Raw genomic sequence first — 13,471 nt, forward strand, 5'->3', positions numbered from 1 at the left:
CCTCATATGGTAGAGATATGTTTTAAGGAGTCCTGTATCATTCCGCAATTAACTGGTGCAATGGGCAAATTGCAGTTTTGGGATCCAGGTTAGGTAGTTGTTTTTTTAACTCTGAATGGACTAGCACTATATTACCCATATATATTTGGCATGAGTAGGTAAGCAATGTCATCTGACTACTGACATCTGTATTCAAGGGGAGGTGGAAGGTAATGCAGACAAGAGTTTACTTTACAAAAAAGCATGAAATGGGAAATATTCATTGTCAAACCTGAAGGTAAGAGAGGTGGAAGCAAGTTTAGAAGGAGGACATAAAGCAAAGTCTATGTTAAATTGATTGTGTTGTAGATCAGTTGGAAAAAATTTGATGAATAGAGAAAAAGTACTACAGCTGATTCCAAGACCTATTTTTTTAGAAGCAAGGAAACTCTCAACTGTGCCGAAACCCGGGATTGAACCAGGGACCTTTAGATCTTCAGTCTAACGCTCTCCCAACTGAGCTATTTCGGCCTGCTTATAGCTGTGGTCTTCATACTTTAATTTAAACCATTTAACAAAATAGATGCAGGACCTGGATTTTTGACCTCATATGGTAGAGATATGTTTTAAGGAGTCCTGTATCATTCCGCAATTAACTGGTATAATGGGTAAATAATAGCATTTTTTGGATCCAGGTTAGGTAGTTGTTTTTTTAACTCTGAATGGACTAGCACTATATTATCCAGATATATTTGGCATGAGTAGGTAAGCAATGTCATCTGACTACTGACATCTGTGTTCAAGGGGAAGTGGAAGGTAATGCAGACAAGAGTTTACTTTACAAAAAAGCATGAAATGGGAAATATTCATTGTCAAACCTGAAGATAAGAGAGGTAGAAGCAAGTTTAGAAGGAGGACATAAAGCAAAGTCTATGTTAAATTGATTGTGTTGTAGATCAGTTGGAAAAAATTTGATGAATAGAGAAAAAGTACTACAGCTGATTCCAAGACCTATTTTGTTAGAAGCAAGGAACGTCTGAACTGTGCCGAAACCCGGGATTGAACCAGGGACCTTTAGATCTTCAGTCTAACGCTCTCCCAACTGAGCTATTTCGGCCTTCTGATAGCTGGGGTCTTCATACTTTAATTTGAACCATTTAACAAAATAGATGCAGGACCTGGATTTTTAACCTCATATGGTAGAGATATGTTTTAAGGAGTCCTGTATCATTCCCCAGTTAACTGGTGCAATGGGTAAATAGCATTTTTGGGATCCAGGTTAGGTAGTTGTTTTTTTAACTCTGAATGGACTAGCACAATATTACCCAGATATATTTGGCATGAGTAGGTAAGCAATGTCATCTGACTACTGACATCTGTGTTCAAGGGGAAGTGGAATGTGATGCAGACAAGAGTTTACTTTACAAAAAAGGACGAAATGGAAAACATTCATAGTCAAACCGGAAGGCAAGAGAGGTGGAAGAAAGTTTAAAAGGAGGACAGAAAGCAAAGTCTATGTTGAATTGATCATTTTGTAGATCAGTTGATAAAAATGTTAATAGAGAAAAAAATACTTCAGCTGATTCCAAGACCTATTTTGTTAGAAGCAAGGAACCTCTCAACTGTGCCGAAACCCGGGATTGAACCAGGGACTTTTAGATCTTCAGTCTAACGCTCTACCAACTGAGCTATTTCGGCCTGCTTATAGCTGTGGTCTTCATACTTTAATTTAAACCATTTAACAAAACAGATGCAGGACCTGGATTTTTAACCTCATATGGTGAGATATGTTTTAAGGAGTCCTGTATCATTCCGCAATTAACTGGTGCAATGGGTAAATAGCATTTTTGGGATCCAGGTTAGGTAGTTGTTTTTTTTAACTCTGAATGGACTAGCACTATATTACCCAGATATATTTGGCATGAGTAGGTAAGCAATGTCATCTGACTACTGACATCTGTGTTCAAGGGGAAGTGGAAGGTAATGCAGACAAGAGTTTACTTTACAAAAAAGCATGAAATGGGAAATATTCATTGTCAAACCTGAAGGTAAGAGAGGTGGAAGCAAGTTTAGAAGGAGGACATAAAGCAAAGTCTATGTTAAATTGATTGTGTTGTAGATCAGTTGGAAAAAATTTGATGAATAGAGAAAAAGAACTACAGCTGATCCCAAGACCTATTTTGTTAGAAGCAAGGAACCTCTCATCTGTGCCGAAACCCGGGATTGAACAAGGGACCTTTAGATCTTCAGTCTAACGCTCGCCCAACTGAGCTATTTCGGCCTGCTTAGAGCTGTGGTCTTCATACTTTAATTTAAACCATTTAACAAAATAGATGCAGGACCTGGATTTTTAACCTCATATGGTAGGTTATGTTTTAAGGAGTCCTGTATCATTCCCCAGTTAACTGGTGCAATGGGTAAATAGCATTTTTGGGATCCAGGTTAGGTAGTTGTTTTTTTAACTCTGAATGGACTAGCACTATATTACCCAGATATACTTGGCATGAGTAGGTAAGCAATGTCATCTGACTACTGACATCTGTGTTCAAGGGGAAGTGGAATGTGATGCAGACAAGAGTTTACTTTACAAAAAAGGACGAAATGGAAAACATTCATAGTCAAACCTGAAGGCAAGATAGGTGGAAGAAAGTTTAAAAGGAGGACAGAAAGCAAAGTCTATGTTGAATTGATCATTTTGTAGATCAGTTGATAAAAATGTTGATAGAGAAAAAAGTACTACAGCTGATTCCAAGACCTATTTTGTTAGAAGCAAGGAACCTCTCAACTGTGCCGAAACCCGGGATTGAACCAGGGACCTTTAGATCTTCAGTCTAACGCTCTCCCAACTTAGCTATTTCGGCCTGCTTATAGCTGTGGTCTTCATACTTTAATTTAAACCATTTAACAAAACAGATGCAGGACCTGGATTTTTAACCTCATATGGTGAGATATGTTTTAAGGAGTCCTGTATCATTCCGCAATTAACTGGTGCAATGGGTAAATAGCATTTTTGGGATCCAGGTTAGGTAGTTGTTTTTTTAACTCTGAATGGACTAGCACTATATTACCCAGATATATTTGGCATGAGTAGGTAAGCAATGTCATCTGACTACTGACATCTGTGTTCAAGGGGAAGTGGAAGGTAATGCAGACAAGAGTTTACTTTACAAAAAAGCATGAAATGGGAAATATTCATTGTCAAACCTGAAGGTAAGAGAGGTGGAAGCAAGTTTAGAAGGAGGACATAAAGCAAAGTCTATGTTAAATTGATTGTGTTGTAGATCAGTTCGAAAAAATTTGATGAATAGAGAAAAAGTTCTACAGCTGATTCCAAGACCTATTTTGCTAGAAGCAATATGGCTGAGATACCCGCCACCCCCTCTCAACACAATCCCCAAGGATGGGAAACCGGAAACAGTTCTGAAGTCTTTGGAAGACGGGAGGGAGTAACCCTCCCGGCCGTATTTATTAAAATATGAAACAAAATTAAAACATTAAATAAACAGTTTCATATTATGTACAATTTCATTACCACATTGCGATGTTTGGCTAACCTTAACAGATTCTCTAATACAAAGGTTCTCCTAGCCGAACTAACATCCTACAAAACATTTACTTGAAATTTTGAAATTGTACATCCTAACGTTTAAGGGCCAACGGCAAGGTCGTAACCGGTGTCAAGATCCCTAACCCAGAAATATCGCCCTCACTTGTGAGGGGCGGCCCAGAGGCGTACCTCAAGTGCAATTACCAATTTCCCTTGACTTGACGGGGGCCCCAATAAAACTCGACGCCACTTAGAGGTCGTACGAGGACTCGTGTGAGGTATCTAGAAGGTAGCGTAGACCCCCCCCCCAAACCCCACACAACTTACCACATCTGCCGTCGCAGACGTCCTGGCCCCGGGAAATTCCCCAGGAGGGGGCTGTAACCCCTCCTACCCAGGAAGGGGCCTTGACCGCCTTTCCTTTTCTTTCGGCGACCCATCCTTAGAAGGGACCGCCTCCCCGTTGAGGGGCCAATGGCCACCTCCCCCGAGCGCTCCCATCCGTGTTGGGTGACGCCCACTCATAGGGATCTTCCAATTAGTGCTCACCGATCATGACCTTACCACCACAGGCCGGATAGTTGACCGGCTATCCGGACCCCCCACACAACTCCTACCTAAAGGTCATGTTATAACGTTTTCAGCCATGCCAAGTAGTCTCCTATGAGTAACTCATTCCCCACCCGAGACAAATGCACACCATCCCCCAAATACATACTGTCATCATTAATACACCCATGTGAAATAGAATGCAGTGTCTTGGAACGGAACAACCTACTCACTTTGTTATTAAGCTTTCTAACAGAATGATTTAAAGCCGGAACCGAAATAGCCCCCCGCCACACTTTTCGTGGGATCATATGGGACCATGCAATTGTGCACCCTGGAACTCTCCTAGCTAACCAACTTACAGTGGAAAGCATTGCCTCAAGGAGAAGTCGTCTACCAGTGGTGACCAAATCATTACCCCCAAGATGTACTATGACTACAGCCGGCGGTGACCTCGTCCGCCCTAGTAAACCCTCAAAAAATGATTGAAACTGGTCAATACAGAGACCGCCTCTTCCGTAGAAGGACACACTGTACCCGTATTCCCCAGCCACGTGAATCATGTCACCTGCCTTGAATACGTCCGCGGCACGTCTCACGTATGAGTGGCCCACGACCCACACCTCCTTTCTCACAGCCGGTGATGTCTGACCGCTGGCCCGGTGTTGGGTTGACTGCAAAGTTCGCCCCGCCTCGTAGGCTTGCGCAACTGAAAACCAAACAAAAACAAGAAGCGTGAGTACATTGTTACAGCTTCACAACATGTGCAACCGCACATACCTTTTATAACAATTGGAGGACCAACGCCCCACCCGTTTAACTTGTGCAACATTCAGACCCCTGGCTGTAGCTTCTGTAGCAGCCCCTATCCGAAAGGAATGGGTCCCAAACTCGCCCGGGTTCAAGCCCGCAGCGGCAATCGACATCGCAAGCACCCGCTGAAACTGAAACTTTGTCAGTGGGGTGGCGTCAGCGTGTCTCAACAAGGTCCCCCCCCATGATGCCACCCTTCGTGCTAAATAATCTTCTAGACACCTTACCGGGCACATGGAGGACCCGGGAATCCTGCGTATGATTACGCAGTCACCTATCCCACTTTGATCGGTCTTGGACCTGACAAATGAGACCGTCATCGTCTCCCCTCTGATCTGGACGTGCTCCTGGCACAATCCTCCTGTCACATCCTGCTTGTTCCTCGCCACTAGTTCGCTTACCCGCATAGCCCCATGGAATGCCAGCGTAAAAGCGGCTCGGAATAACACTGTCTCAAACTGAGATGAACACGTAGCAGGGAGTCTGGATAATAACTGGGCCAGCCTATCCAAACCTATCGGGCGCCTCTCATCTACTCTGCGACCCTCAAGGCGTTGCCACCCCCGTAGCGCTTTCTGTACTACAAAAGACGCTGTCGGGTCCTGGATCCCATGAGCCCTAGCAACAAAAGAAATGGCAGCCCGATGCCTCTGAGCCGTGGCCACCGATTTCCCAACCAGGTGTAAAGACATTAGAAAATTTACCACCCACTCCTCCTGTCCCCAAAGCTCCTCTCTATCAGTCCCCAAAAAGGCTAAATAGGACCGGAACACCCCTTCATATGCCTTCCTCGTCCTGGGTGCTAAACTCTCTCCCACGAGGTTACGAAGTTCGGGGCACCGAGAGACCAGAGAGCTTCGGGAAAGGGTGCCGGCTCCGGGTCCGCTGTGGGAAGAAAACCCCAGAAAGCCTGCATACGAAAACGAGACAGTGCATCAGCTGCCTGGCTCATTACCCCCGGGACATGTCTAGCTTTAAACAACACATTCAATTGCATACACAGTAAAACAATTTCTTTTAGTAATCTCAAAATCCATTTGCATCGTGCTGCCTGGCTATTGATACACTCGACCACGGTCATATTGTCAGACCAGAATATCACGGAGTGATCCTTAAACCCTTCGGGCCAAGTTCTCAGGGCCACTAAAATGGGGAAAAGTTCCAGGAAAGCAATGTTACTTGTCAATCCACTGTCATGCCACCATGTCGGCCACTTTTGTGCCGACCATCTTGTGCCGAATATAGCACCAAAACCTATGCTCCCTGCCGAATCCGTCCACAGCCCCAGCTCCTCAGAGGACACGGCCGGTTTATTCCAGACGACTCGACCATTGAAATCCGCCAGGAATGCCAACCAAATGCGCATGTCCTGGCGGACCTCAGCCGAGAGCCTCGTGCGATGATGGCCTTCCTTCAGGCCGACCATGGCTTGAGCAATCGAACGAGAAAAGGGGCGGGCCATTGGTATAACCCTCAGGGCAAAATTCAACTGGCCCACTAGCTGCTGTAACTGATGTAGTTTGACCTTGGATCCATTTATACACATTTGCAGGGATGACTTGAACTTTACCACTTTTTCGGCTGGTAAACGAAAACAACCTTCATCGGAGTCCAACTCGATCCCCAGAAACTCGAGGCAAGTGGACGGCCCCACAGTCTTACCAGGTGCCAATGGCACGCCAAACTGATTCATCAAGACACAAAATTGTGCCAAAGCCTGCCCACATTCCGGATCCCCGGCTGCCCCCAGGAACAAAAATTCATCAAGGTAATGCATCACATTTCGGAAACCCGTCTTCCTTGTGAAGACCCATTGTAGAAAAGTACTGAATTTTTCGAAATAGGCACAAGATATAGAGCACCCCATCGGCATACACCTATCCATGTAATAATGACCCTGAAACGTGAAACCTAGGAGACGCTGATCGTCTGGATGTACCGGGAGCAACCGGAACGCTGACTCGATATCAGATTTTGCCATCAGCGCCCCGGGCCCCAGGCGATTCAAAATGGCTACGGCCTCATCGAAGGATGCGTACCGCACCGAACACACTTCCGGGTCTATCGCTTCGTTTACGGAAAGACCACGTGGGGCTGATAAATTATGTATCAGTCGAAACTCACCCGGGTCCTTCTTTGGGACCACACCTAAAGGGGAACAAACAAAGTTAGGAACCGGTGGTACACTAAACGGACCGGCGACTCGACCTCGAGTCACCTCTTTCCTGATCTTATCCTGTACCACGGTCGTATGCTGGAAGACCGATAGCTGATTTTTACATTTTGCTGCACCTTGAAAGTCCCCCACTGGGATGCGGAAACCATAAGAAAACCCGTTCCGCAACACCCCAGCAGAAGTACGATCCGGGTATTCACTGAGCCAAGGAATCATCGCCAAGGTATCAATCGGGGTAGGTAAAGGCGCCCCTCGGACTATATTAGACCTGTTTGGCGCCTCCTCTACCCCCGTTATCACCCGTTTTGGCTCTGCACGTGGACTCAGGATGGGATGATTGCCCACACCCACTACATTCGTGCCTAAATTTGCACGATCCCTGGGGCCTGGTACATTTACCCCTGTTGAAGTTCCAACAAACCCCCCTTTTTCCTGTATTTCCTGTATTTCCTGTATTTCCTGTATTTCCGGCAGGCCTCGAATAATTGTCGGTACCTGTACCTGATCGAAAGGGCGTCCCCGCATACTGGCGGTAGGATTCGCCAACGTTACTTCCCACCAATGGCACTTTCAACATACCAGTCTCCTTCATTTTATCCCAAGACACCGAATCATAGCAATCCCAAGTTAAGCTTTTATCATGTTCTTTAGCCTTTCTAAACAGATTATCATAGCAGAACCAATGGTTACCCTCATGTGATACCGAGTACCCCATGATTCGAGACTGATAAATCGGCAATTCGTGCAGCAGATCGGGCCTTCGTTCCCCCAAGATCGATGTAAAGACCCCCCACGCTTTGCCCCAATTGCCAATATTTTCGTTCACCTTAAAGGCGGCCATTTTTGCGCGCCAAACACTCGGATGCATGAGATCCTTCTGGCCCTTAACATGCTCCATTTCATAGTGATCAGTAAGCAACGAGAAAATGTTTACATATTCTCCCGCCCATATCTTCTCCTTAATAGCCAAGGGAACATGCTGACCCACCCTTTCCCTACGAGAAGGTGCTGACTCATCCCTTGCAATCGGCAATGGCCGCTTACCTGAACCGGACGGCGTCTCTGCGACCGAACCTGTCCCCTGTGGCTTCTCTACTACCGCAGCCGGTGTGGATACCTTCGCTGCTTCCCGTGACTCACGCAGTTGCTTCATCAGCACCTGCGCGTCGACAGCCGTGGCGCCCTCACTATCTTTACCCAACCACGCTGCTAGTTGTGCTGCCAGCTCAGGCGGCATATCGTCCCCGGACACGGGGGTGACCACAACGGGAATCCCTCCCTCCGGCACGGGGGTGGGTGCCTCTAGCGGGGCACTAGGGCCCGGAATGTCTTCCACAGCTCTCCCTCTCCTGGGCCTCTTGTTTTTCCCTCCCGGGGCTGCTCCCGCCAAAGGACATTTCGGTCCCCCTTCCTCATTTTCATCCATTCGCCTCTTTAACTCAGTCATCTCTTTCATAAGAACGCGCAGCATCTGGTCAGTAGTCATGCGCTTTCCCGCCTTCTTCGGCATTCTCCAACAAAGTATCTGGAAGATAAACAAGAAAGATTACAACGCTCAAAATTGGCTCTTCGTTCCGTCCCGAGCTCACGTGCAGCGAGGAGGTGCAGCTTCAGAGCACAGGAACAAGAGGATGCCTTCGGATCTTGCTTCTCCTTTTATCCGTCTTCAGGGCGGGCGTAAACCCGCCCCTGCCTGCCCCAAGGGCGTGGCCAGCCGCGTCGGTGTCTAGGCCAACCCACTCTAGGGCGGGAAAAGGCGCGCCCCAGCTACGCCGCTTCGGGCATACCAGCCGAGACTCGCCTCCCGCCCAAGATGGCTTCCCGGGGGGATCGTGGTACTCCGCCATACGTTCGGGGGGACCGAGTGGTCGCCCCTTTCCAGGAACCTCTCAACTGTGCCGAAACCCGGGATTAAAACAGGGACCTTTAGATCTTCAGTCTAACGCTCTCCAAACTGAGCTATTTCGGCCTTCTCATAGCTGTGGTCTTCATACTTTAATTTGAACCATTTAACAAAATAGATGCAGGACCTGGATTTTTAACCTCATATGGTAGAGATATGTTTTAAGGAGTCCTGTACCATTCCCCAGTTAACTGGTGCAATGGGTAAATAGCATTTTTGGGATCCAGGTTAGGTAGTTGTTTTTTTAACTCTGAATGGACTAGCACTATATTACCTAGATATATTTGGCATGAGTAGGTAAGCAATGTCATCTGAATACTGACATCTGTGTTCAAGGGGAAGTGGAATGTGATGCAGACAAGAGTTTACTTTACAAAAAAGGACGAAATGGGAAACATTCATTGTCAAACCTGAAGGCAAGATAGGTGGAAGAAAGTTTAAAAAGAGGACAGAAAGCAAAGTCTATGTTGAATTGATCATTTTGTAGATCAGTTGATAAAAATGTTGATAGAGAAAAAAGAACTACAGCTTATTCCAAGACCTATTTTGTTAGAAGCAAGGAACCTCTCAACTGTGCAGAAACCCGGGATTGAACCAGGGACCTTTAGATCTTCAGTCTAACGCTCTCCCAACTGAGCTATTTCGGCCTGCTTACAGCTGTGGTCTTCATACTTTAATTTAAACCATTTAACAAAATAGATGCAGGACCTGGATTTTTAACCTCATATGGTAGAGATATGTTTTAAGGAGTCCTGTATCATTCCGCAATTAACTGGTGCAATGGGCAAATAGCAGTTTTGGGATCCAGGTTAGGTAGTTGTTTTTTTAACTCTGAATGGACTAGCACTATATTACCCAGATATATTTGGCATGAGTAGGTAAGCAATGTCATCTGACTACTGACATCTGTATTCAAGGGGAGGTGGAAGGTAATGCAGACAAGAGTTTACTTTACAAAAAAGCATGAAATGGGAAATATTCATTGTCAAACCTGAAGGTAAGAGAGGTGGAAGCAAGTTTAGAAGGAGGACATAAAGCAAAGTCTATGTTAAATTGATTGTGTTGTAGATCAGTTGGAAAAAATTTGATGAATAGAGAAAAAGTACAACAGCTGATTCCAAGACCTATTTTGTTAGAAGCAAGGAACCTCTCAACTGTGCCGAAACCCGGGATTGAACCAGGGACCTTTAGATCTTCAGTCTAACACTCTCCCAACTGAGCTATTTCGGCCTGCTTATAGCTGTGGTCTTCATACTTTAATTTAAACCATTTAACAAAATAGATGCAGGACCTGGATTTTTAACCTCATATGGTAGAGATATGTTTTAAGGAGTCCTGTATCATTCCCCAGTTAACTGGTGCAATGGGTAAATAGCATTTTTGGGATCCAGGTTAGGTAGTTGTTTTTTTAACTCTGAATGGACTAGCACTATATTACCTAGATATATTTGGCATGAGTAGGTAAGCAATGTCATCTGACTACTGACATCTGTGTTCAAGGGGAAGTGGAATGTGATGCAGACAAGAGTTTACTTTACAAAAAAGGACTAAATGGGAAACATTCATTGTCAAACCTGAAGGCAAGATAGGTGGAAGAAAGTTTAAAAGGAGGACAGAAAGCAAAGTCTATGTTGAATTGATCATTTTGTAGATCAGTTGATAAAAATGTTGATAGAGAAAAAAGTACTACAGCTGATTCCAAGACCTATTTTGTTAGAAGCAAGGAACCTCTCAACTGTGCCTAAACCCGGGATGGAACCAGGGACCTTTAGATCTAGAGTCTAACGCTCTCCCAACTGAGCTATAGCGGCCAGCTTATAGCTGAGGTCTTCATACTCTAATTTAAACCATTTAACAAAATAGATGCAGGACCTGGATTTTTAACCTCATATGGTAGAGATATGTTTTAAGGAGTCCTGTATCATTCCGCAATTAACTGGTGCAATGGGCAAATTGCAGTTTTGGGATCCAGGTTAGGTAGTTGTTTTTTTAACTCTGAATGGACTAGCACTATATTACCCATATATATTTGGCATGAGTAGGTAAGCAATGTCATCTGACTACTGACATCTGTATTCAAGGGGAGGTGGAAGGTAATGCAGACAAGAGTTTACTTTACAAAAAAGCATGAAATGGGAAATATTCATTGTCAAACCTGAAGGTAAGAGAGGTGGAAGCAAGTTTAGAAGGAGGACATAAAGCAAAGTCTATGTTAAATTGATTGTGTTGTAGATCAGTTGGAAAAAATTTGATGAATAGAGAAAAAGTACTACAGCTGATTCCAAGACCTATTTTTTTTAGAAGCAAGGAACCTCTCAACTGTGCCGAAACCCGGGATTGAACCTGGGACCTTTAGATCTTCAGTCTAACGCTCTCCCAACTGAGCTATTTCGGCCTGCTTATAGCTGTGGTCTTCATACTTTAATTTAAACCATTTAACAAAATAGATGCAGGACCTGGATTTTTAACCTCATATGGTAGAGATATGTTTTAAGGAGTCCTGTATCATTCCGCAATTAACTGGTATAATGGGTAAATAGCATTTTTTGGATCCAGGTTAGGTAGTTGTTTTTTTAACTCTGAATGGACTAGCACTATATTATCCAGATATATTTGGCATGAGTAGGTAAGCAATGTCATCTGACTACTGACATCTGTGTTCAAGGGGAAGTGGAAGGTAATGCAGACAAGAGTTTACTTTACAAAAAAGCATGAAATGGGAAATATTCATTGTCAAACCTGAAGATAAGAGAGGTGGAAGCAAGTTTAGAAGGAGGACATAAAGCAAAGTCTATGTTAAATTGATTGTGTTGTAGATCAGTTGGAAAAAATTTGATGAATAGAGAAAAAGTACTACAGCTGATTCCAAGACCTATTTTGTTAGAAGCAAGGAACGTCTCAACTGTGCCAAAACCCGGGATTGAACCAGGGACCTTTAGATCTTCAGTCTAACGCTCTCCCAACTGAGCTATTTCGGCCTTCTGATAGCTGGGGTCTTCATACTTTAATTTGAACCATTTAACAAAATAGATGCAGGACCTGGATTTTTAACCTCATATGGTAGAGATATGTTTTAAGGAGTCCTGTATCATTCCGCAATTAACTGGTGCAATGGGTAAATAGCATTTTTGGGATCCAGGTTAGGTAGTTGTTTTTTTAACTCTGAATGGACTAGCACTATATTACCCAGATATATTTGGCATGAGGAGGTAAGCAATGTCATCTGACTACTGACATCTGTGTTCAAGGGGAAGTGGAAGGTAATGCAGACAAGAGTTTACTTTACAAAAAAGCATGAAATGGGAAATATTCATTGTCAAACCTGAAGGTAAGAGAGGTGGAAGCAAGTTTAGAAGGAGGATATAAAGCAAAGTCTATGTTAAATTGATTGTGTTGTAGATCAGTTGGAAAAAATTTGATGAATAGAGAAAAAGTACTACAGCTGATTCCAAGACCTATTTTGTTAGAAGCAAGGAACCTCTCAACTGTGCCGAAACCCGGGATTGAACCAGGGACCTTCAAATCTTCAGTCTAACGCTCTCCCAACTGAGATATTTCGGCCTGCTTATAGCTGTGGTCTTCATACTTTAATTTAAACCATTTAACAAAATAGATGCAGGACCTGGATTTTTAACCTCACATGGTAGAGATATGTTTTAAGGAGTCCTGTATCATTCCGCAATTAACTGGTGCAATGGGTAAATAGCATTTTTTGGATCCAGGTTAGGTAGTTGTTTTTTTAACTCTGAATGGACTAGCACTATATTACCCAGATATATTTGGCATGAGTAGGTAAGCAATGTCATCTGACTACTGACATCTGTGTTCAAGGGGAAGTGGAAGGTAATGCAGACAAGAGTTTACTTTATAAAAAAGCATGAAATGGGAAATATTCATTGTCAAACCTGAAGGTAAGAGAGGTGGAAGCAAGTTTAGAAGGAGGACATAAAGCAAAGTCTATGTTAAATTGATTGTGTTGTAGATCAGTTGGAAAAAATTTGATGAAAAGAGAAAAAGAACTACAGCTGATCCCAAGACCTATTTTGTTAGAAGCAAGGAACCTCTCAACTGTGCCGAAACCCGGGATTGAACCAGGGACCTTTAGATCTTCAGTCTAACGCTCGCCCAACTGAGCTATTCCGGCCTGCTTAGAGCTGTGGTCTTCATACTTTAATTTAAACCATTTAAAAAAATAGATGCAGGACCTGGATTTTTAACCTCATATGGTAGGTTATGTTTTAAGGAGTCCTGTATCATTCCCCAGTTAACTGGTGCAATGGGTAAATAGCATTTTTGGGATCCAGGTTAGGTAGTTGTTTTTTTAACTCTGAATGGACTAGCACTATATTACCCAGATATATTTGGCATGAGTAGGTAAGCAATGTCATCTGACTACTGACATCTGTGTTCAAGGGGAAGTGGAATGTGATGCAGACAAGAGTTTACTTTACAAAAAAGGACAAAATGGAAAACATTCATAGTCAAACCTGAAGGCAAGATAGGT

The 13,471-nt window shown here is 43.9% G+C and overlaps 4 non-coding genes across 4 annotated transcripts; all 4 read right to left on the reverse strand.

The window, feature by feature from the left end:
• Positions 1–437: 437 nt before the first annotated feature.
• TRNAF-GAA (transfer RNA phenylalanine (anticodon GAA)) lies at positions 438–510 on the reverse strand. Its single transcript has one exon. It is a non-coding gene; the product is annotated as a tRNA-Phe (tRNA).
• Positions 511–1,023: 513 nt separating this feature from the next.
• TRNAF-GAA (transfer RNA phenylalanine (anticodon GAA)) lies at positions 1,024–1,096 on the reverse strand. The gene has a single exon. It is a non-coding gene; the product is annotated as a tRNA-Phe (tRNA).
• Positions 1,097–1,604: 508 nt separating this feature from the next.
• Positions 1,605–1,677, reverse strand: TRNAF-GAA (transfer RNA phenylalanine (anticodon GAA)). The gene has a single exon. It is a non-coding gene; the product is annotated as a tRNA-Phe (tRNA).
• A 10,195-nt stretch (positions 1,678–11,872) lies between these two features.
• On the reverse strand, positions 11,873–11,945 carry TRNAF-GAA (transfer RNA phenylalanine (anticodon GAA)). Its single transcript has one exon. It is a non-coding gene; the product is annotated as a tRNA-Phe (tRNA).
• Between the last annotated feature and the right edge of the window lie 1,526 nt (positions 11,946–13,471).

The sequence above is a fragment of the Lissotriton vulgaris genome, chromosome 8, assembly GCF_964263255.1.
Source record: "Lissotriton vulgaris chromosome 8, aLisVul1.2, whole genome shotgun sequence".
NCBI classification, from domain to species: Eukaryota; Metazoa; Chordata; class Amphibia; order Caudata; family Salamandridae; genus Lissotriton; species Lissotriton vulgaris.